This window comes from Balaenoptera physalus (genome assembly GCF_965194825.1).
Source record: "Balaenoptera physalus genome assembly, chromosome: 11".
Classification (NCBI taxonomy): domain Eukaryota; kingdom Metazoa; phylum Chordata; class Mammalia; order Artiodactyla; family Balaenopteridae; genus Balaenoptera; species Balaenoptera physalus.
Window position 1 is genome coordinate 21,700,586 of NC_138896.1, and position 23,801 is coordinate 21,724,386.

The 23,801-nt window shown below is 39.9% G+C and overlaps 1 pseudogene across 3 annotated transcripts in view; it reads left to right on the forward strand.

Moving 5' to 3' along the window:
• Nucleotides 1–18,605, forward strand: part of LOC309638531 (histone H2A type 1-J pseudogene) — a 33,020-nt pseudogene extending 14,415 nt beyond the window's left edge. The window contains exon 2 of one of the 3 annotated variants that reach the window (XR_014268541.1): nucleotides 898–18,605. The product of XR_014268541.1 is annotated as a histone H2A type 1-J pseudogene (transcript). The remainder of the gene's footprint in view (nucleotides 1–897) is intronic. The other 2 variants (XR_014268542.1, XR_014268543.1) reach the window with 2 other exon arrangements.
• The last annotated feature ends 5,196 nt before the right edge of the window (nucleotides 18,606–23,801 follow it).

Below are 23,801 nucleotides of genomic sequence, written 5' to 3' on the forward strand. Positions count from 1 at the left end.
ACTAATAACTACAATATACAATGTACCCCAGGTATATCGACATGAAAAATACACCAACCTCTATACGAATATGGACAAATGATAAGAAAAGTATCAGTGTACATAAGATGCAATTCGAATGACTAAAAAACATATAGACAGATGCTCAAAATCTTTAGAAAACATAAATAAAATTTTAAAGAAAACAATGATGAGATTTATCACTCTACACATATTAGATTACAAAGTAGAAAGCTGAATAATGTTAAGCCTGGGCAGGGATAAAGGGATATGCAGTGCTGGTGGGAGTGTAGACTTACAAAAATAAACTGGGATTAATTAGTATACATATATATATACACTAATCAGTGTGCGTATATATATACACACATATATATACACACTCGCACAAGTACATAAAGGGGGATGGATGAGGAAGTGGTGTTATATGGAGTGGGGGGACAATGGAGGCAACCTGTGAGCCCATCACTGGGACAGAAGAAAGGAAATACAGTGCCCATTATGGGATCTTACATAGCAATTAGAAGCAATGATTTAAGTGCACACAGAGCAACTTTGATGGATCTTAAAGTCATAATGTTCTTTTAAAGGCATAAGAATATATAATATATCATTTATATAAATTTATAATATATGTGCACAAAACAAAAATGTCAATTTTGCAAAAAAAAATATGATCAAAGTGATACACAATAAACAAATTAGAAAAGTTGTTTATGTAAGGAGAGGAATGGCAGCAGGACATAGGGACAAAGGGAATGAATAAATCTTGTTGTAAGAAAGGGCAAGTAGATTAGGTACAGGCTAGACAGGCAGGGAAGAGCTGAGGGGTGCCTAGAGGAAATCGGGTGTGTAGATCTGTCACAGGATCTCCTAAGTGATTTCTCTTTTCTCCAGGGTCTTGCATTTTATGGATGTTCAGTGAATACATAAGCCCTCGTCCTTTCCCATAAAGCACAAGGCACAAGGCGGTTATTTAAACATTTCAGAATGATGGTCTCATCTATTCGTCCCCCACGCTAAGCTGTATTCGGCCAACCTGCCACAACCCCTTCTGCAATCATCAACCTGACCTGGAAACTGAGGAGAGGTCATGTGACTCTGCTAAGACACGCCCTGCATCTTGCCCAAGTTAGAGGCTCCCACGGCATCCTGCGGGAGTTATTTACCACATTGTACCCTAATTTTCTCTTTAATTCTCTGCATCCTCCACTCATTTTTACAACCTATGAAGACAGGAATCAAGTTAGTTTTAACTCAACGGTGCAATGAGCAGAATCTCCTGTGCATCAGCGTGTCCTTATCTTTGCTTGCTTTCTTGTGCCAGGTTAGATAAAATAGAAGGAAGCATGATAGTCTTGCTCATGTGCAGTGAATTAGCTCAGAAAGTAGCACCGTGGGCTCTGTAACCTTGCGGTAGCGGAATTAGTGCTTACATCTCTCGTTTGGGGCGGGGGGAGGGGGTTGGAGGGAGAAATTTTTAAAACTTGCTTTATTTCCCTGCTTCTAGAATACAAATCCTATAGATGAAGAAGTTTTTGTTTGGTTGGTTCGCCGCTCTATCTCCAATACCTAGAAAATTACCTGAAATACAGTAGTGACCACATTTGTGGACAAAATGAATTAACGGAGAAAAATTTTAAATGTGTTGCAATATCCAATATTTCCTCTAGAGGGCGATAGTCACCATGAAATAGGAATTTTACTCCAATTTAAAATAATTTTTAAAACCTCGCGCTGAAGAACGCATTTTTATTTTTTAATGTTGAAGTTTCTGCTTTAGTGTAGAAATATAGTTCAGAAATACAGCTGCGTTCTCTCTGTCACAAAAGCAAGTACGTTTCTGGCAAAATGCTACACTTCACAGAAAATATTACAAATATGATATAACTGAATTGTAGTTTGAGAGGGGGCCCTGTGGCTTAGCTGGTCAAAGCGCCTGTCTAGTAAACAGGAGATCCTGGGTTCGAATCCCAGCGGGGCCTTTCCCTTTCGGTTTTTGTATTTCAACAGTGTAGTTGCCACTAAACATGCTGGAGATGCATTGAGGAATTTATATTGCTGGTAAAGTCTGTATTGAATTGTTACTCCAATTGTGGAGAGTCTTTTTCCAGATAATAGCATCACAATATGAAGAGTTGTGATGAAGGGAAAAGTGAATAAGTTTCCCATAATTGATAGAAAGTGATGGATTTGCTAATGATTGGTATATGAATTGAGCACAAATTATCTTGCAGTACCTGATAGAGAGTAAGATTTCAAATTCTGTCTTGGAAGTTCAGTCTCAGCTCTCTTAACCTGTGACATCCAACATAGTCAGCTAAATGATGGAGTTTGGTTATCAGTGTCAGGCAAAGAATTAATAAGCCATGACATTTGGTTTGGAATCAGACTCATTTTTATTTTTGAGAACAAGAGAGCAATGTCAAATGTAGACCCTCATCATTTTGGTTTTGTACAGCCCTAAGAACTGTATTTGTTTGTGCATCAGGAGAACCTACTGAGTGCGCAGGGGGAAAATTGGAGCTCAATGACATTTTGAGGAAATAAATCACAAGTAGATTATCACTTTCTTGATTCTTAAGTGTCATTGTAGTTTATAGCTAAAATGTACACTGTGTAGCACTGGTTTATACATTGGGCTTTTCCCTTTTATCTAGAGAAATTTCAAAGATTATGACTGGAGTTCCACCAGAGTCACTGTCTTTTCACTTTAGTAGAAATAGTCCTGCACTATGCCTGAAATCCTGTTTATACTTCACTGGAAACCTGGTTTCATTTTCCTCAGTTTATCCATAGAGTTCTTCCCCATCTACTTCCCAAGGAGTGTGAGCAAAAAAGGTAGTCATGAAGGGTAGCAGATTATGCCACCCCAAAATATACCACTTTGGCATAAGGACTATTGTGAGCTGAAGACAAATGAGAAGAAGCAGATACAAGAAAAGCTCACTGCACTTTCCCTATTTGCCTATAAAGCAGGACATACAAAGGACATAATACATTTAAAAAGTCCCCCCCACCACCAAGAAGGGCAAAGATTAATCCCCAGAGACAACTTTAGACCCTATCAGCCTGGAATCTAAATAACAAATTTTACTAACTAGCCTTTCTGAAGTGAAAGATCTGATGAGAGTTTATAACAAGACTAATGCCACTAACAAGGAATTTTGGAACAAGAATAGCAAGGAATAACAGAGCCATTCCAAAATAAATTTTAGACAAAAATCTCTTTAGCCATAACAATCAACCATATTTTCAAAGAAGACAGAAAACAGTGCATCTAATTTATAAATGTGAATGAACATAATCTTCACAGAGAAAAAAATTCTTGATACATAACATATAATAATTCTGAGACACAATATGCCATGAATATCCAAACCATGTAATAAGAATATATAAACAATATATCAACAATATCAAGCAGAGAGATTCAATAAGTCTGGAGTAGGTCCTACACATTTATATATTAATAAGGTTTCACAGGTAAGTAATGTAAATCTTCAATTGAAAGCCAGTTGCCTAGATGTTAGATTCAAAGTGTACCAAGTTAACATTTAGAAAGATAACTGAAATTATGACTCATTGCATTCTACTGATGTTGTCTAATATCAGGCAAAACAACACCAGGACTCTGACAAATGGAAATATGTTATGAACAGTGGGTACTGATAAATCTCTAGGAATTTCCCATTCCTTGAAGGCTGTCAGCTAGCGGTCATTCTCGGTTTCTAGTGAATGTCCACATTCCATGCCTGGTGGCCGCCTTCATCTTCAAAGTTAGCAATGACCTGTCGAGGCCTTCTCATACTTAAAATCTGCAAGTATATTATTTAATATGCAATGGAGTAGTGGATGCCCTTTATTAATTAAAAACATTTTTTCAGGCGCTGGCTTTGAGCCAGTCACAGTACTTGACACGAAGAATGCAGCACTGACCAAAGCAGAGGAAGGCCTTGCCTTCTTGGACTTATTGAGCACCCACTATGTCCCTGGCACTGTGCTTGAGACATTACTTATGTCATTATTTAATCAATATCATGTATGTCATTTTCAAAGTAACCCCATACTTTTAAACAAGAGAAAGAGTAAACATATGCTGGGAGTCTGAGGGACAGTGCAAGGGTCGAGGAGAGAAACAGGAGTCTCGTGCTGGGCACACGGAGACCCAGGCGCCAGACTTCAAGAAAAGGACAGACAGGGAGAGTGAGGCACTTAGACTGAGAGTAGCCCCAGGGGCTCTTGCCCTCCTATCCTCCACTGCGCACCCCATTTTCATTTTGGATTCAAATCTTAAATCCAACGCTTTTATGATAAACGTTCGAAAACAATTTAGACGAGTTGTAAATGGCTTCGTAACTGGCAGCACCGAGGTAACGGTCAAATATAACCCAAAGGCTGACCATTGCTCCATTTTATCGCAGAGCATTCGGTTGCTGGTCTGAGGCTACGCCACAAGCCTGAGATATTCCCACACTGAGAAAAAGAAAACCGAAATACCACGAGGCATATTCTTCAAGAGGAATCGAATCAGCGACCTTGACATTATAAAAACAATAAATACCCTAACCAACTGAGCAACTTACCATGAAGAGGAATGATGCTTTTACATTTCAGAAGTATAAAGTATATCAAAACATTGCCTGAAGTTTTTTACAGAATGATGCAAGACATTTCTCTAATTCTCCCAGTTTCCTCTTCCCCTAAATACATCCACCTTACCTCATTCAATTTTCTTTAAAAGCTCTCCATCCTGACTCTGGTACTTTATTTCTTTAAAAACCAAAAAAACCCACAATCAAATCGTTCAGCGGTAGTGATATTAGGACTGTCTGTAATTGGATGTACGGGTGCAACTTCCACCGGTGATGTGGTCTATAGGTAGGACGAGAAAAGGAAGGCGGAGAGTACTGGCCCGTACGGGGATCGAACCCGCGCCCTTGGCGTTATTAGCACCACGCTCTAACCAACTGAGCTAACCGGCCACCCCGCGAAAAACGCTTTCACTTACATGTTTTAAAGTCATACCTAATTAAAGTCGGCGGACTTCTTTGTAAAATGTTTTTAAAAATGTTCTTTTTTCTATCAAAAAGGAAAAGACAAATCCCAGTTGCCTGCACGGATGAACAGTGCTTCTCCCCAGGAAAACTCAGTCTTTCTCAAACCGACCGAGGAAGACTCAGATCAATGTCCGGGAGCAACTACCTCCTTGCAACTATTCCCAGAAGGCCTCGGGAAACGCGAAGCCCTTGCAAGCCTGAGATGGTGGCGGGCGGATCACGGAACTGAGCACAGAGCAGAGCTTGGTGGACTCGGCTTCCGGGCACGGGGTGCGGATTCTCTGCTCTTGGAGGTCATACCGGGAGGGTCATCTCTTCCCAGAGGCTTTAGCCGCTTGGCTTCAGGGTGGTTCCGCAGTCGCCTTTAAGCTAAATCTGTAGCCGTTCGTCCGGAGCGGAATAAAACAGGGACCTGATGCTGCAATGCCAGCCATAGGCCACTTGGTGTCGCCCGAGTGCAGGGCTGAGGTCTGAGGCAAAAGGACTGTGAAGACCGCCCCCCTCCTGAACCTCTGACCCCTCCCCATCTCCCCAAAATCTCCAGATCTATGACGAGGGAAGTCGAGACCACAGCGAGTCCGGAGTTAGGGCCTTGTTCCGGACCAGGGAGAAACACCGGAATCTGAGAGGAGTAGGGGAACTGAAGCCAAAGGCAGGCAACTCAGAGGAAGGAGTTGGGAAACCTTTGCCCTTTTGAGCCTGGCCTGATCTACGTGCAAGCAGGTGTCAACGATGGCAGGGACCAGTAGAGCAGAAAATTTCTGCTTGCTTTCTTTTCTCTGTTGGACCCTACAACCCTCTCTCTCTCTTTTTTTTTTTTTTTCTATTTTTTTTGCATCTGAAGTTAATTGACTCGTTTTATATATATAGTATATCGAGTAAGATTTGAAAGACTATTCTAAAGAGAGCTATTTCTTTTAATGAGGCAAGTTAACTATTCATTTACTTGTTTTACATTATGCAATTTATAAATTTTGTTTTTAATTGTTTAAAAAGCTGCAAGATGGTATTTCTTATCTTTAGTACATTTCTTTAACTTTGTATCAGCATCCACCATATTGAACTAGTAGCTGTCTTCATTTTCTTTGTCCTCTAGTAAAAATTCGGTGGACAGTGAGTGGAAAAACCAATTTTTAAAATCTAATTGTATGTATTTATTTATTTTTATTAAAAAAATTTTTTTACTACGGTACTTGATCTGTAGTCTTTTCTCCTCCCTTTGTGCTTTACTGCCACTCTCCCGGATTTCCAAACCTTGAGAAACCTCTCTCTGCTTAACAGCCAGAATGTCAGCTGTTTGGGTGACTGGACATTCTCTTTGCTCTCCTGTCCTCCCCCAGGTTTCTTTGGCTGTGAGATCTCTCTCCATTCAGTAAGCCTTGGAGAGATTTCTCTCAGCTCTCCAGTCCTGGCTGTTGGCAGCTAAAACACAAAGTGCCTTGTACTGTTTGCTCTTCGTGTTCCTGCGGTGCTCCCCAACTTCAGAATGTTTTGAATTTGAGAGTGCCTCAGTGGGTATTTCCACTTTCTGGCCTTTTTCCTCACCCCCTTTTGACCTACTCTCCTCATCAGAGACAACCAGAACTGGTTTTGGCTACTTGAAATTCTGTTTGGGTCAAGCAAGCCCACAAGCAAACCTTAAAAATGTCTAAGTTTCTTCTGGTTTCTCCTAATCTGGTCTTCACAGGTTTTTCCTCCTCTGTGCCGCTGCCCATCTGCTAGGAATAAGGACAGCCAGAGGCTTCTTTCCTCCTATGAAGGCCTCTTTCTAGAATTTAGTTTATGTTGATTCTTTTGTATCCTCAGCTCCTGATGGGTTCAGAAAATCTACTCCCCTTAAGCTTATGGCTTTGCTTTAGTTAGTAGGTTGAGAGGGACACAAACTTGCAACTTCCTACAACGTAACCAAAATGGAACTCAGTGCTTTGTATTTTTAAAATATTTCCAAATTTCTGTGCCAAAAGTACTTTTGTCATTCCTTGAAACTATTTCCTTTAAAATATATAGCAACAGACTAATCTCTCTCAATAAGGAAATTAACCATGTTGCCAGGTGCTTTGCATATTGTTTCAGGTAATCCTTATGTCACATGTCATTTATTCAATTGATATTTTAAAACAGCCAGTTTTGTTCTTATATTGAAGTGAGAAGAAGTGAGATATAATATCCATACGACACCATGAAAACTTCAAGAAGTGAAATGAGTGACCATCTGCAGGTATGTTGCCAGATTTTACTTAGACTTCCAGGTGATACTGCTGGGCACTTGCAGGGAAAAATAATGTCACATGGAATTTGGATACATTTCAGAAAGTTACCTCGAGTATTGTCCCCTGATTTGACAAATGTTTATTGAGAACTACCAGTATAATGGTCCCAAAGCTACACATGATCCCTTCCTCACCCTCCCAGAGCTTAAAATCCAATACCACCATGACTTCTGATTAGTTGTCTAACAGTGGAGATGGCCTTCTCCACAGAAGTGGTATCTTCATTTTACTTTAAGAAATATCTTCTTCAGTCTTTTGCATCTGATACTGGTGTATTTTCTACACAAATGATCAGGACAGATTAGCAACATTATCCAGTGAAAGCACTTATACTATGCGCCATGGAAAACTTCCATATATGGGCACGTATCTTCCATATCTCGGCACATCTGCTTAAACAGAATATCCTGTTTGGAATCCTATCTCTTGCTTTTTGTAATTTTGGAGAATAATATCACCAGCAATGTTGAAGACAGCTTGATAAAGCAGATATTTTTAGAAGTTAAATGATGGAGAAAATTGTGAACCTGTTGTCAGCTAGGAAATGAGGATCCTGGGTAAGGCGATGACAGTGGGGTATTTTGTATAGAAATGCTGAGGTGGAAGGATTCGTTCATATGAAAGACTGCGTGAAAAATCACTCCCAGTGGGGCTTCAAAAGAGTACCTTAAATTCTGTCTTGGAAACTGTAGGCTGCAGCATTCTCATTCCGTAACACCAGTATATTATGGAGAGCAGTGGAGTCTGAATGCAAACATCAGAGCTTTAAAAAACAAGCAAACAAAAAGTAAAACAAATAAACAAAAACAAACAACAACAACAACAAACTTACATCCTTAATTCACCAAAAAAAAAAAAAAATTCTCCAGGATGCTGCCTTAGCTTTCCAAGACTGGAATTTTTTTCAAGAATTGTGATTATGAAAGGTTTTTGTTTTTGTTTTTGTTTTCATAAATGGAGGAAAGGGGAGAGAAATGCGCTGCAACAATGAACATTTCCTCAACAGGCATGAAGTAAACAAACCTGGGCTCTACAGGCAAAGTCTACTCAGTTATGCATAAGGGCTGGGCCAGATACAAGCAGGTGTTTCCTTAGTGTAGTGGTTATCACGTTCGCCTCACACACAAAAGATCCCCCGTTCGAAACCACACAAAAACAAGTTGTTTTTCCTGAAATGATATGTACTTTCTGCTTGATTTCGAAAACTTGCTTATATTAAAAAATAACAAACCCCACATATCTTCGCACTTACTCTTTGTTTGAAAGAAGAAATTATCTTGAGAGTCCCGCGCCGATGCATGGTTTCGCTGTTCACACGGGGCAGTTTTCCCCTTTCTCCCTTCTCTCCTCTGCTGGGTTCCGACGAGGCCTGTGAGGGTCCCTGGGAAAATATCAGAGGAGATGAGCCGGCGCCGCGGAAGTGGTTGCTCTCTTCGGAATTTGGATTTCTACGAAAAGAGGCTTCACCAGGAACCGACCCTGAGGGCAGCTTGATCTTGGACCTGATCTGTAGCAGAAAAGTCTCCCAGACTCAAGCCAATTTTGAATGAAGAGAAATCTGTTTCCCCTTGAGAAAGACTACCGGCACATTGCCAAAAAGTTATACTGTTATTCTTCCTCCTAGCCTTTCCTAAAGGGACCTGCGCTCATGTACCAAAGTGATTGTGCATTAGGGAAAAGGAAAAAATCAGACTTTTCAGGAATTCCTAGACAATGGCTCGGAACCGGCATTACTTGCTAGAGATAAAAAACATCATTGCTGTCCCCAGGCAGTAGGTACTCATGAAGGTCAGACAACCAATGAAGTTTTGCCCCCTGTCCATTTCACTGTGGGCACAGTGGATCCCTGAGCCCACCCTGTGGTTACTTTCCCAATTCCAGACAGAATCTCTATATCATTTCCATGACTAATGGAGTGAAGGCTATTATGGCATAAAAGACCAATTAGAGGCCACCAGAAATTCCTCTGTGAAAATATATAAACAAAACGCAATACTGGTATTCCTGGACCGATTGCAGAGATTAGTGCCAACATCAAAAACTTGAAAGATACAGGGACAGAGATTCACCAAATTTCTATTCAACTCACTTACTCAACTGTAGAAGGTAAATGGGTTGTGGAAAATGACAGTTATTGTAGATCTAGTCAAGTGATTATTTCCATTGCATCTGCTATTCCAGATGTTCTTTTATTAATGGAGAAAATTAACACATGCCCTGGCACCTGGTATGCAGCTACTGATATGGTTAGTGCTATTTTCTCTATACCCAGTCAGAAAGACCATCAGAAGCAGTGAGCCTTCAGCTGGCTGAGCCAACAGTACACCTTACCTACCCTACCTCAGGGGTATATCAGCTCTTCAATCATATGTTATAAATTAGTCTACAGAGACCTTCACCACCTTACCATTTGTTCTAAAGTTGAAAGCTGATTTTTGTTGTTTTAAATATGAACACTGTAGGCAAATGTATATTGTGCAAACTGATCACAAGTGAGTGGGTCTACCTTTCCAGAATTGGCTCAGTCTTGTGCGCCTCATTTGCATCTCTATCCCAGTTTTAGTCCATATGGGCTGCTGTAACAAAAATACCATAGACCAGGTGGCTTAAAGGACAAACATTTATTTCTCACAGTTCCGGAGGCTAGTGTCGATTCTCAGTCTGGTGAAAGTTTGCCTCCTGGCTCCCTGTCTCATAGACAGCAGTCTTCTCACTGTGTCCTCAGATGAAGAAAAGGGTGAAAGAGCTCTCTGACATCTCTTTTATGAGGACCTAATCCCACTCATGAGGACTCCATCCTCATGACCTAAAGCCCCCGTCTCCAAATACCATCTCATTGGGGATTAGGTTTCAACGTAATTTGGGGGAGAGAGGCACGTTCAGTCTATAGCAATCACCAAAACATCCATTTCCTTTTCTGACTTGATGTTTAGTCAAGTATAAGTTGATATTGACTTTTTGTGCAGGGAGGCCAGTGGCCAATGGGTGATGTTGCAACCAATTATTAAAACATTTTGAAAGGAAATTATCCTGAACTGATCCTTCACATCCAGAAGCGCTGCCCCACCATACAGTCCTGACTGTCAGTTGAGTCTGAAAGAGTCTTCGTAGCCATCAAAGGAGGCATTTTCTAAGATATCTTTTTACCTCCCATTTCTTCCTGAAATTGAGAAAGGAAGTTGACTGAGAAAGACGCTTGGACAAATTTTAAAATCAAAGATGCTTTAAAGAAAATACCAGTCGGCAGGCGTCAATCCAGGAGGAAAGAGAAAGAACATCTCCTGGGGGAACGTTGATGTGTAGAAGAATGTGGTACCATTTAGAACTGAAAAGAATCCCTGACAAAAGTTAAACTCCCAAGGTGGACACAGGGAGGACGGGGTGAACAGTGACTGCTTTTGGATGACGTTATTTTAAACAACCTCCTTTTTCTGTCCTCACCTCCACTTGGGGGTGAATTCCTTAGTAGAGTAGAAGTACTAGGAAGAAAATCAAGATCTAGCTGAGAAAAAAACACAAACATTTCAAAAGGGCTTTTTAATTTGTGAGTGGATTTCACAGTCTTCACCCCAAGATTATTTAACTCTCCAAAGTGTTCTGTTGGAAGAGCTATGAAACCGCCAGAACTGTGCACTGGCTTAATGACAAAACTGGGGACAGGACACTGGAGATTTATACAGAGTCACTTCACTCAGTGCTCTTTGCCCCGGGAAAGGATTTCCTGTGAAAACAACTCCTGGGCACTGTCCGCTGTAAAGAGAACTACACTCTGGCCAAGACAGAAAATAAAAAGAGAGCTATGCTCTTTTCTCTGCAAAAACAAATCAACAAAACAAGACACACACAAAAACAACTTTTAAAGTTGTATTTCTAGACCCAAAGGAGGAAGTTTAAGCTATTTAAATTCTGCTAATTCTTCCACTTCCTTCAGAACATCCTAGAGCAAATCAAGGGCCTTGAAGTCAGGGTGTGAAGATGGTGGGTCTGACCTACTGAGCTGGTCCTGGTTGCTCACAAATGGAAGATCCAATTCAGTGTCTGAAGAACATTCCAGAATCGTTTGATCTTGGATCAGGTGATTCTCCTAGAGACTCCCAGGTCTCCCGTGCCCTGTGTGTCCAGGGCTAGGCTTGGACAGCATTCCAGAGCCTTCTTGCCTTTTTGCCTCAGGCTTCCTGCGTGGCTTCAAATCTTATTTGTGTGATTAGCTCCTTCTGAGGCTCGAAGTGAGGCCTCCTTCAGAGTGCTGGCTATTGCTGAGTTCCAGAAAGGAAGGGCTAGTCACCATTCCAGAGGAGAACTCTGGTAAGAAAAATTTTCTCCTCCACTTCCTCATTTATAGTGTTTTCTTGAGCTTTTATTTGATTTTTTAAATAGGTAGCATCTAAAGTCTAATGTGACATGCAGTAAATTTCTTCCTCCTGCTTCCAAAGAATTCCACCTCCTTAGTCTCCAGCCCCTCAACTCGGAACTTTGTTGTGAGTTTACTGATTATCCTTGAGATTTTGGGGGTTTTTTTTGGTTTTTGTTTTGTTTTGTTTTGTTTTTGTAAAGTGCATATATAATCTAACACAAATATATCTCCAATAGTATCATTCTATAGAGATTGCTCTGAACCTTGCTTCTATTTTATAGTATATGTATGTACATAGTGATCTTTATCATTTTGTTTTAAATATGCATAGCATTCCACTGTGTAGTTATGCCATAATTTATCTAATTAATAGTTCTGACTAACTAGGTTTTTCTCAATCTTACTATTACAGTTAATGCTGCAGAGAATAAGTTAGAACACAATATAATTTCTTATGTGTTCAAGTCTGTGTTTTACATTTCTGGAAATGCTGTTTCAAAGAGTATATGCGTTTGAAATATTGGTAGATCCTGCCACATTGTCCTCCTAGCAGCAAGGCATAGTGTATTTGTGGAGAACACAAATGAGCAGGATCGTAGACACACTTAATACAACTCTTACTTCATTCCATGCCCAGTATGAAGCTAAACCAGGCAATCCATGGAGACCGTAGAAAATTTTAGAAAATCAAGGATTCTTGTGATGCTGGAATATTGCCTTCTCTCAAGGAGGTGAGACTTCGCAGCCTGGAGCCTGGCAGGATGGGGACAAGTTGGATGAGGCTGAGTGGAGAGATCTGATGAGGGGACTTGAGGAGTGATCTCCTTTTACGTACTGCTTAAAGTAAACACGCCAAATAAGCAAGGATAGCTAGAATTGATAAGCAGGATTATAAATCAGGGACCTAAATGGTGTTTTTTTAACACCTAAAGAGAAACTGGGAGTCAAGCTGTGATGGCCGAGTGGTTAAGGCGTTGGACTCGAAATCCAATGGGGCTTCCCCGCGCAGGTTCAAATCCTGCTCACAGCGTTTCTCAGTGCTTTTCTATTCCAAGTTACGAGATGACTTTCTCAGTGTGGTTCTCGACTATTCGTCTTATGCCATAAACAAACTGAGGAGTAAGGAGGCAGCTTTCCGTCCCGTCCCAAGTACACTCTCAGTATTTTGGCTCTTCCATCCTCCTCCAAACTGGGCGGGCACCTGTGAATCCCTTGAGCCCGGGGGCGGGGCTTCCTTCAGCCCAAGTATCTGCAGCTACCCCTCAGTACCCGGGAAGCTAGAGACTTAGTGAACGCTCAAAACAGCTGCTTGTTTTGTATCCATTCTGTTAAATCTAAAAGTAGCAGCAGGTCCCAATGGCAAAGAGAAACAAGAAATTCTGTTTTTAAAAATATGTAATAAAATTTCCCGCTCTGTTAATGGAGATGCAGGTAGCTTCCTTAAAGAGTTCTCTGGTATTTAAAAAAACAAACAAATAAAACAGGCTAGTGAGAACCATGAAGGTCTAGGATCATAAATATCTGTGTGTGTGTGTGTGTGTGCGCGCGCGCGCGCGCTCTTTAAAACATTGTTCTATAGAAATGAGGAAACCGAGGCAAAGAGAAGATACACAACTTGGGCCAACACAATAAATCTAACGAGGGAAGAGTATGGATAAAGGCTGTGGGCACCGTGACTGCACTCGGACCCAAACTATTGTACTTCTCGCTCAAAGAACTGCCCTCACTTATAAACACTTTTGTATTTCCACATATCTATTTCGCCTACATTGAGCCCTTAAATATAACTAGCCAATTTATGTAATGATATCGGTATTCTCTAATTTTATAATTATATTAACTCTGAACTTCTAAGTTCCTATATGAATTTGGTTCTTAAAGTGTTTACCTTTATTAAATTATTATCCCCATTTCGCCCAATTTGGGAGGATGAGTGTTTCGGAATGTTTTTCTGCTGCATAGAGTCTGAAATTATTTCCTGTGTAAAGAATTTCGGCTCTTTGGAGAGTGAGATTGAAAAATATGATTAATACCTCAAGAATGTGTTTTATTCCACTTTCTCTTTCACTATATCAAAATTGAAAATTAAATGGGTCACTAATTTTTGACCCATACTCAACATCAGTAAGTGCCAAAGGAAAATGAAATGACTTGATGAATGGACAGATGAACCGACTGCAGAAGTTAAAGAAGCGTTCATAAGTAGAAACAACACAGACAATCACGCACATAATTGGGGGGGGGAAATGCTAACCACAGTCGTTCTATCACATACATGATGTTCCAAGGCAGAAAATTCTTTCATAATTATAAATATTTTAAGTGAATGTAACTTATACAAATTGACCCCGAAGATAACCAGTTTTACTAGAATCCATAGGTCTTTCCTGTACAACTATTTCCGTCTGTATCATGAATCAACTGTTTTCTCAATGATTCTAGTGAATAATGAGTAATAGAGAGCTTTGTTACAAGGGGGGCCAGTGGCGCAATGGATAACGCGTCTGACTACGGATCAGAAGATTCTAGGTTCGACTCCTGGCTGGCTCGACTTCCCCTTAACTTTTAGGAAAAAATAAAAATATGTCTCTGTGTACATGTTTCAAATTGATAACAAATTCTTAACGTCCTTCGATCTGGTTCTTCGCCTTGCATGGTGCCCGCCACACAGTGCAATTTTGGCTGTCCGGTAAGTCTGAATGGATGCGTAAGTTATCTCTCTTCTGAAATGTCCTTTTAATCTCGTTTCTTTTAATGATACTGAGAAGGGGAGTTGACGGAAAGGTCTTTAGAAAGACAACTTTAAAAAATTAAATACGGAATATTATTTGACCATAAAAAGGAATGAATTTCTGGTACATGCTACAACATGAGTGAAACTTGAAGACTTCATGCTAAATGAAAGAAGCCAGACACAAAAAGCCATATGTTGTATGATTCCATTTATATGACATGTCCGGAATAGGTAAATCCATAGCGGCAGTAGTAGTTGCCAAGAGCTGGGGAAAGGGTACAGAGTTGGTTTGCGGGTGATGGAAATGTTTTGAAACTCGATAATGGCGATGGTTGCACAACTCTGGGAATATACTCAAAAACACTGAATTGTACACTTTTATGTGAATATTATAGAATGTGAAGTATATATTAGTTTTTAAAGATCAAAGAAGTGTCAAAGAAAATAAACAAAGTCTGACCAGTATTTTCTTCATTAATTTTTCCCCCATTGGGCAGGGCTCTCACTCTTCTGGCTCTTCCCCTGCACACTTTCTGTCTCTGAGCATCAGTCCTAGAGGAAAAAGAAGGGACATCAACTGGAGAAACTGAAGCAGGAAAGACGCTTCTGTGGACAAACGAAATCATAGCGTCCCCCTTAGGCCCTCAATTCAGCGATCTTGGCAAAGAACTGCCCTGACACCCGAGAAAGCTATTCAGACTCTTATCTCCCCGCCCAGCTCCGGATCTCAACTAGAAGAGCGCGGCAGCCTCACCGCCGAAGACTGAGACTAAGAAAGTGTTCCGAGTTGTAAGCGATCCTAGACAAAAGTTAAACAGACAAGAAGAGGGCGACGGTGTCAAAGGAGAAGAGGAAAGTGGCAGTTTGGGGGTGGTGTCTCTTTCAACAGCTGGATCTCCTTTCTAGGTGTTCCTGGGGCGTGACTTCAGACGCTTGGGGCCGAGTGGAGGAGCCTGGGAAGGAAATCAAGGTGAAGCTGGGAAAGGAACAAAAACATGCAAAGGAGACTTTCATTTGTTGGTATTCATGTATTTATCTTACAAAAGTTGATTGACTCTGGACAGTGTGCGTTGTGAGGGGTGCCGGCAACCGAAAGAATGAACCTGCCACGCGTCTAGACCTCGTTTGATACCTCATCTGTTGGGATGTTACCGAATTAAAAGGGGAGCGGGGTGGGGAGAGAAGAAAGGTCCAAAAGATTTGGAACTGCCTGATGTAAATGCTTCTCAAAACTTAGCGCGGAGAAGAATCGCTAAGAAAAAGTATTAAGCCCAGTTTTCTAGGCTTCACCCCCCTCCCCCCCAGAGATTCTATATTGGTACTAGGATGCAGCCCATGAATTTTTAGCAAGGTGATGCTTCTGCTGCTATTCCGCCGACCATACTTTAAGCAGCACTGGACTAGTGCGTTGTATTTTATTACCCACTTTTTCCAGCTAACATCAACAGGGAACTTCCACGGTAGAAGAAAAAAAAATAGAACATCTATATGGAGACGCTCACAACTTTAGTATTATTCCACTAGGCTTTAACCAACCAAGGTAACCGACTTTTCTACTCTCAAGATTTTTGGTTTGTTTTTCTCTTTTATAAACATGTAAGTTTCATTGAATACTTTTTTTTTTTTTTTTGGTGGTGGAGGCTTGTTTTAGAAAGACGCCCATTTCAACCTCCCTCTCAAATAAACAAAAAGAACTTTGATATAATAATCAAATCACTCTTGGACTTAAAGGAGATAAGTTAGGTTTTTTCAAAACTCTGCATATTGGGAACGTCCCTGCCCCCCCCCAAATAATCTACACAGATTATACTGTGAAGTGAGTATTTTTTCCTTTCCCCCAGAATGTTGTAGAAGTGCCCTGTCCAAAACAATACCCATTAACACATGTTTCTAACATTTAGTTTTTTAAAAAAAGAATGTACAATATCTCATTAATTTTTGTATTGATTGCATGTTGAAATAATATTTGGAGTTAAAACATTGAAATTAATTCCACTTGTTTATTTCTACTTCTTAAAATATGACTACTAGAAAAATTAAACTTACTTCTTATGTGATATTATTTGTTAACTCTCACATCTTCTTGCGGGTTTTGATGTAGCAACATCAGTAAAGTGTGATCAGTTTGCCAAAGATGTGGTTCTTTGAAGCAGGCACCATGGCAGTGTCATATTCCAAAGAATTTGTTTGTTCTTTACTTCAAAAAATATGTGTATTCTTCTCCAAATGCAATTCTTAGTATGTGAAAATGAAAACTTTCTCACACTATATTTCTTTATCTGTTTTTCTTTTTCTGTTCAAGAGGGCTCCGTGGGTTGGCTGGTTAAAGAGCATGCTTAGTAAACAAAAGATCTTGGATTGCAATTTGGTGAGGCTGTCTCCATAGGTTTTATAATTTTGAAAAGTGTTAGCCCTCATTTTGTTGAACACAGTTTGGGGAATTGATCCTTGATCAAACCCGTGTTGTTCAATTGCTGTATGATGTGGAAAACTAAGAGCCTGATGTTTACTTTATAGATGTGGTTTCTGAACGTGGCAGGCACTGGAAGTTTTCAAAGAAGAGAGGGAAAGACTGGATGGACTATGTAAAAAGTTGCATGAAAAATCATTCCATACATGGCATGAATGAAGCACTGTAAATTATTATTTGGACACCAAACAGTTCAGAATTCTCATCAGATGACAATGCCCCTCTCATATGCAATGAGATTATCAGTGATTTGCTTTGCAAATCATTGGATATTTTGTCTCTAATCAATGACTTTACCATCTGAGAGTTTGCAATGAGAGCTACAGCAGTGACTGGAAACCACTGTTTTTTATTTTGTATGATTCCCACAAACAGTCTTAATTCTTTTTTGCATCCTGGAATATTTACCACACATGATGTGGTCAAAAAATATTTGTGAATGGATTTGTGAATATCCAGTTTATTTTCTCTACTATTTTGGAAGTCAGTAGAATGGAGCTGGATGCTGGAGATGCAGATGGCTGCAGGAGCTCCTGGAACCAGAAAGCAAAACTCTTTCCTCCTACGGTGTCTCTCCTGCACCCTCTACTGACAAAATTTCAGTGCCAGCTGGCACAAGAAAATAAATGTTTAAAAGGCCCAGAACCCTTTTCAAACAGTAGTCTAAAAGGGTGAATTTGTGGCTGAGAAGTGCATTAGAAAAAAACCTGTTTTTCCTCCTGTGTGTCTCCTTCACTACTCACACAAGAACACTGCATCTGACACTTCTGGCCACCAACTACATGGGAGTTTTCCCCCCACCAAGCAATTCTACAGCACTAGCTGAGTGTCCTACAGTTTAACTCAATTCTGACACTATTTATCTGGAGATAGCATCAGATCCCACAGGTTACGGGCTTAGTCCCTCGAGACCACACCCATTTCAGATGCCAATGGAAAGTAGTAGGTCCCCACGTTACCCCAACACGTAAGCAGATGACACATTTCAGTAGATTGTTGCAAACTAGAAGTCCAATAAATATGTTAAATTTAAACACACATACACAGTAAGACTAACTAGTCTACTAGTTAGTCTATCAAATGCCTTTGATAGGCTAACTAGTAGACTCTATAAAGCTGAGAAAAGAAGTGATAAACTTGAAGGTAAGCCTAAAAACTACCCAAGCTGAAACACCAAGAAAAAAAAGGAAAAAAGAGCACTGAAGAATTATTAATATATTCGTAATCAGAATCCCAGAAGGTGAAGAGAGAGAGAAAAGAGCAGAAAAAATATTTGAAGAGTTAATGGCCGAGTATTTTCCCAAGATAATGAAATACAGGTGTCCCTCACTTTTCAAAATTTCACTTTGCTTCCACTTCATTTTTAGGAAAGACCTACGTTTGTACCTGTTTTGTAGAAAGCCATTATAGAGGCAGCGCGCATCAGGAGCAGCAAGGGTGGGACCGCCAAGCTCCTCCCCCAGGAACTACAGTCAGCATCTCAGCATCAAGCCGCTATAGCTTTGAACTGTGTCTGTGAGCATCTGCGCTTTACCTACATTTATTTTGTGCATCCATGTGCAAGAAGTGTCCTAAGGTAACTGCTTCTTCACTTCACACCAATTCAGCTTGTGAAAGGCTTTATAGGAATGCTCTACTTCCCGATAGCAGAGGAAACCTGTACATCAAACCTCAGCTCCAAGGTCAGAGAATTCCAAGCCATCTATCTATCTAACTATCTATCATCTATCTATCTATCTATCTATCTATCTATCTATCTATCTATCTATCTATCTATCTATCATTTATCTATCTATCATCTATCTATCTATCTATCTAAAACAGCAGACTTATCAGAAATTAAGTATACCAGAAGATAACGGAATGACATTTTAAAGTGATGAGAGGCTAAAAAAAAAGCAAAAAATATTTTCCAAAAGCGAAGAAGAAATAAAGGTCTTTCCAGACAAACAAAAACTGAAGAGTGCATTACTATCAGACCTGTAAAATAGGAAATGTTATAAGATGGACTTCAGGAAAAAGGAATACAAAAGAATGAATATTCATTTCTGTACATATAATGGAGGTACATAAAAGGAATACTTTTTCCCAATTTTAATCACTCTAAAAATGATAGACTGCATTAAGCAAAAGTAGTAGTGACGTATTGTACAGTTACAGCATACATGAAAGCAAAATCTATGACAACAATAACACACAATATAGGAGGGAGTATATTATTGCAAGCTTCTTACACTGCACCGGAAGCAGCATAACAAAATATTGAGAGCTGAATTGGGAGGGGTGAGTAGTGGGTGCAAGAAAGGGCATATCAGAGAAAGGAGTCTCCACCTTATTTGAAGGTGGACTTTGATTAATTGTAACTGTATATAGAAAACCCTAGGGAAACGACTAATGATTTTTTTTAAGACATACAAATGATAAGGCAATGCTGGAGATATGATCAAATCATGCAAAATGCTCATACATTTCAAAGACAGGAAGAAAGAGATACGAGAAAGGAACAAAGGACAAAAGGAACACATAGAAAACAACTAATTAGATAGCGGATTTTTATACAAATATGTCAATATTTACATTATATCTAAACTATCTAAATCACCCAATTATAGATAGATCCTGTCAGATTGGATAAAAGAAGTTCAGAGCCATCTACATGCTGTACTATCTTCCAACTTTGCACAAGGAATTTTCATTTTCAGGTAAGACACCCGCTAAAAGAAGCCTACCGGGAGTGGGGTTCGAACCCACGCGGACACACGTCCATTGGATCTTAAGTCCAACGCCTTAACCACTCGGCCATCCCGGTCCTGGGCACTAAAAGCAACATGTCAAGTATTACTGGGTTAAAATTAATTAGACTTCCTAGTGCCTGGAAGATTATGAATAATTTTACACGCATGAAATCCGGGACCAAGCTTTAAAGAGAGAAAACAAATCCTTGTAATGTTTCTTGGAAAAAACTAATGAAAACGTTTATTTTCACTAGTTTATTAGTTTATCTAATCACAAAGTTTGTGCCACGCTTTAACCAGGGTTAGGGAAACACGGAACCACCCCTGATCTTATGGACTTACATTAAGATGAGGAATATTATGACAAAAAAAAAAAAAAAAGCACATGATGCTACAGGAATACATACTTTTCCAGACCCAACTCACTATGCTCAAGAGAAGACACTTCTTTTAGTGGAAACCAAAGAGGAAAGGAAGTGGTATAACAGAGGTGGTGAGAATGCAGCCTCATGAACCATGTCTCACAACTCTACAAAGGTGGAACGTACATGTTTTATTACTCACTACAGAACACTGTTTTGCCGCATTCCAAACCCACTGAATCTAATTGCCCAGGTAAGGGCTTCAGGTTTGGAATCAGAGGACAGTTAATATCGAGACAAGTTCCTCTTGGAGTACATTTGTAAAACCCTAGTGCAAGCATATGGAGTTTGGAATTTGAATACAGGACATTGGTTTTAATAAGGAAGTATTTTAACCAGAAGTTCTAACTCTCCACTAATGAAATTTCTTTCCTGAGTACTTACTATGTGCTAAGTACTGAGCCAGGTGTACATAATCTACCAAGTCAGTAAGATGCTGCCAGACACTTCGGGGTTGGGGTACTGGGTTGTTTTAGAACTCATTAAAACAGGTTTCAGATGGGTATTTGGGGAGTTGTGTTGAAAGTCTGTGAAGGCTTCTGGAATCAGAGATGAAATTAAATCCTGAAGTAGGGTTTGGAATAGAATTAATTTATAAACATCATAAAACATCTATTGCAAGCCACAAAAATAATTAAATACAGTCACCCCTTGGTATCTGCATCTGCGGAGACTGGTTCCTGAAACCCCCTCAGATACCAAAATTTGTGGCTGATTAAGTTCCTTACAGTCGGCTCTCCCGGTCTGTGGGTTCTGCATCCCATACAATAATATGAGATAATATGAGAGGATTGTGTCAGCTGTAACATACAAGCACAAAAGGTCCAAGGGTAACTCTCCTCAAGCTTAAAACCACTGATGCAGAAGGAGTCCATCCCTTGTTGGCAATGCACAATGCTTACTGAGTTCAAAAACCTATGTCCTCCATTGCCTTATAAAACCAGGAGAAAGGAATATGTCACTCACTTCATTGGTCCATCCAGTGCCAGGTTCTGTCTCTGGCCTTTTAGATACTATGTGCTAATGAGCAAAGACATGGCCTGAGAGATTCTTGCCTTTGCATATTGAGGGAAATCCAGGCCTGTCAGTGTCTGGGTCAGAGCTGAATTGGGAGGGGTGAGTAGTGGGTGCAAGAAAGGGCATATCAGAGAAAGGAGTCCCCATACGTTTACATACACAAGAGTTTTTCTATTATTCTATTATTGTAATTCTTTTTTGGTCAGTATTTTTATTGAGGTATAATTGACATAAACCTTATATTAATTTCAAGTATAAAATGTAATGATTCGATATTTGTATATACTACAAAATGATCACCACAATAAGTCTAGTTAACATCCATCACTATACATTGTTACATATTTCTTTGTGTGATGAAAACTTTTAGGATTTATTCTCTTAGCAACTTTCAAATATTCAACACAGTGCTATTAACTATTCTACCATGGTGTACCTTACATCCCTATAACATTTTATAATAAGTTATTAACTATTCTACCATGGTGTACCTTACATCCCCATAACTTATTTAATAACTGGAAATTTGTACCTTTGACCCCTTTCATTCATTTAGCCCATCTCCCAACACCCCGCCTCTGGCAACCGCCAATCTGTTCTCTGTGTCTGTGAACTCGATTTTGATTTTGTTTTTGTTTTTTAGATTCCACATGTAAGTGAGATCATACAAAATTTGTCTGTTTCTGTCTCACTTATCTTCACTTAGCATAATACCTTCAAGGTAATTAAAAAGTTAATGAAAAGTCATTAATAATAAAAATCAGTGTTTTATTATACATTACTTGGATATTTAAACAACTAATTTTGCTTTATGCCAAAGTAAAATATTGAGAACACATACTAATCACAAACAGGAAAAGACTGATTGTCCTGTAGCAGTGGTGACAAGTAGCCACCAGACCTGAATTTAGACCAATTCAATCTATCCATGACAATTGTTTTGTGAACATACTTTTGTATGACAGCCAATCACTGTCAACCCCTGCTTTCTGAAAGTGAGCCAGCCAGGGATGCACTCACTCCAATAAACATATCTTTGAGTGCCAACCAAACAACAGCAGTTCCTCCCAATAACCATGCTTCCATAGAATATGTCAACCCACTTAGCCTCTGAAAGCCTGTGTTAAGCCCCCTCCCAGAAAACATCAGCCATCAGCTCTTTCAAAGGGACTGTGCCTTACCAACATTGCTCCCTCCTTAAATGAACTTTGGTTTTGTATTTCAAGTATTGAGTGATGAAAATGCACCTTTGTCAAACCTGAAACATCTAAATTTCATTTCTTGCTGGGACTATGTTTGCTGGGGGCGGGGCCTGAGGGGGGAGACAAGGAAGGTGGGTGCCATTGCTGAAGAACAAATGAAGTCAACATTTAATCCCAATTTTACGTCTGCGAGGTTATTTCCAATTTGATAGGTGCCTGCAGCAAGATTATTTAGTAAGTGAAGAGCCAAAAGCACGAGTTGGCCCGTACGGGGATCGAACCCGCGACCTTGGCGTTATTAGCACCACGCTCTAACCAACTGAGCTAACCGGCCACGTGGTAGAAGCTACTCTTCACATAAAATAACAATAAGTTTCACCTTCTTGTGCCTGCCCAAGACTAAATGATACGTCCACAAATTGGACAACCTAGAAGAAATAGATTCCTAGAAATATACAACCTACCGACACTGAATCGTGATGAAACAGAAAATCTGAACAGTCCTATTACTAACAAGGAGATTGAATCAGTAACCAAAAACCTCCCAACAAACAAATGTCTAGGACCAGACGGCTTCACTGGTAAATTCTACCAAACATTCAAAGAAGAATTAAGACCAGTCCTTCTCAAACTCGTCCAAAAAGTAGAAGAGGGGGAGACTCTTCCAAACACATTTTACCAGGCAAGCATTACCCTGAAATCAAACCCAGACAAGGTTGCCACCTCACATATTGAGATGTGGGGAAGTCATTGTGACTTATACATGATTTGGCGTGAACTTTATGCTAACTAGAACAGCCTGTCTTGTGGCCCATCAAACATACCTTGTACATCTGCTTTAACCATTAAAAAGGGTGCATTGTCCAGAAGTAAAATATGTCCGTTTTGAAGATAGAGATAAAGCTAAGAGGCTTGTTGATAGTCCAAGTCAGAGATGATGGTGGCTAGAAGAAAGTGATAGTGCTGGACGTGGGGAGAAGTCATTGGATTCTGGATAAATTTTTAGAGTAGAACCAGCAACATTAGTTGATGTATTAGTCATTCCCTCAACAAACACTTATTGATTGCCCACTATGTACACTGTAGTAAGGACCCAACATTTAGCAATGGACAAAAGAGATGAAAATCCATAGCCCCATGGAGCTTACTTTCTAGTCTGGGAGACAGACGATGAACCATATAAAATATGTATACTTCTGATAGTGATAAGTTGCTATGAAGAAGAGTAAAGAATAAAGGAGACCTACAGGTTTGACAATTTGTAAAGAGCTGACCATGGAAGACCTGTCTGACCTTTGAATAGAGATCTGACTGAGGTGAGGGAGCACGACATGAGTGTTTATGGAGAAATAGGAATCCACAGAGTGAGAACGGCAGGAGCAAGCATTCTGAGGCAGGAGCAAGCCTGAGATATTCAAAGTGTTCTAAGGACTCTAAGGAACGTGGTGAGATTGTGGGTCAGAGGGTTGGGGGTGGGGTTGATGAGGGGCAGAAAAGGGGGAGACTGGAAAATAGACATGGTGAGACTAAATGAGAG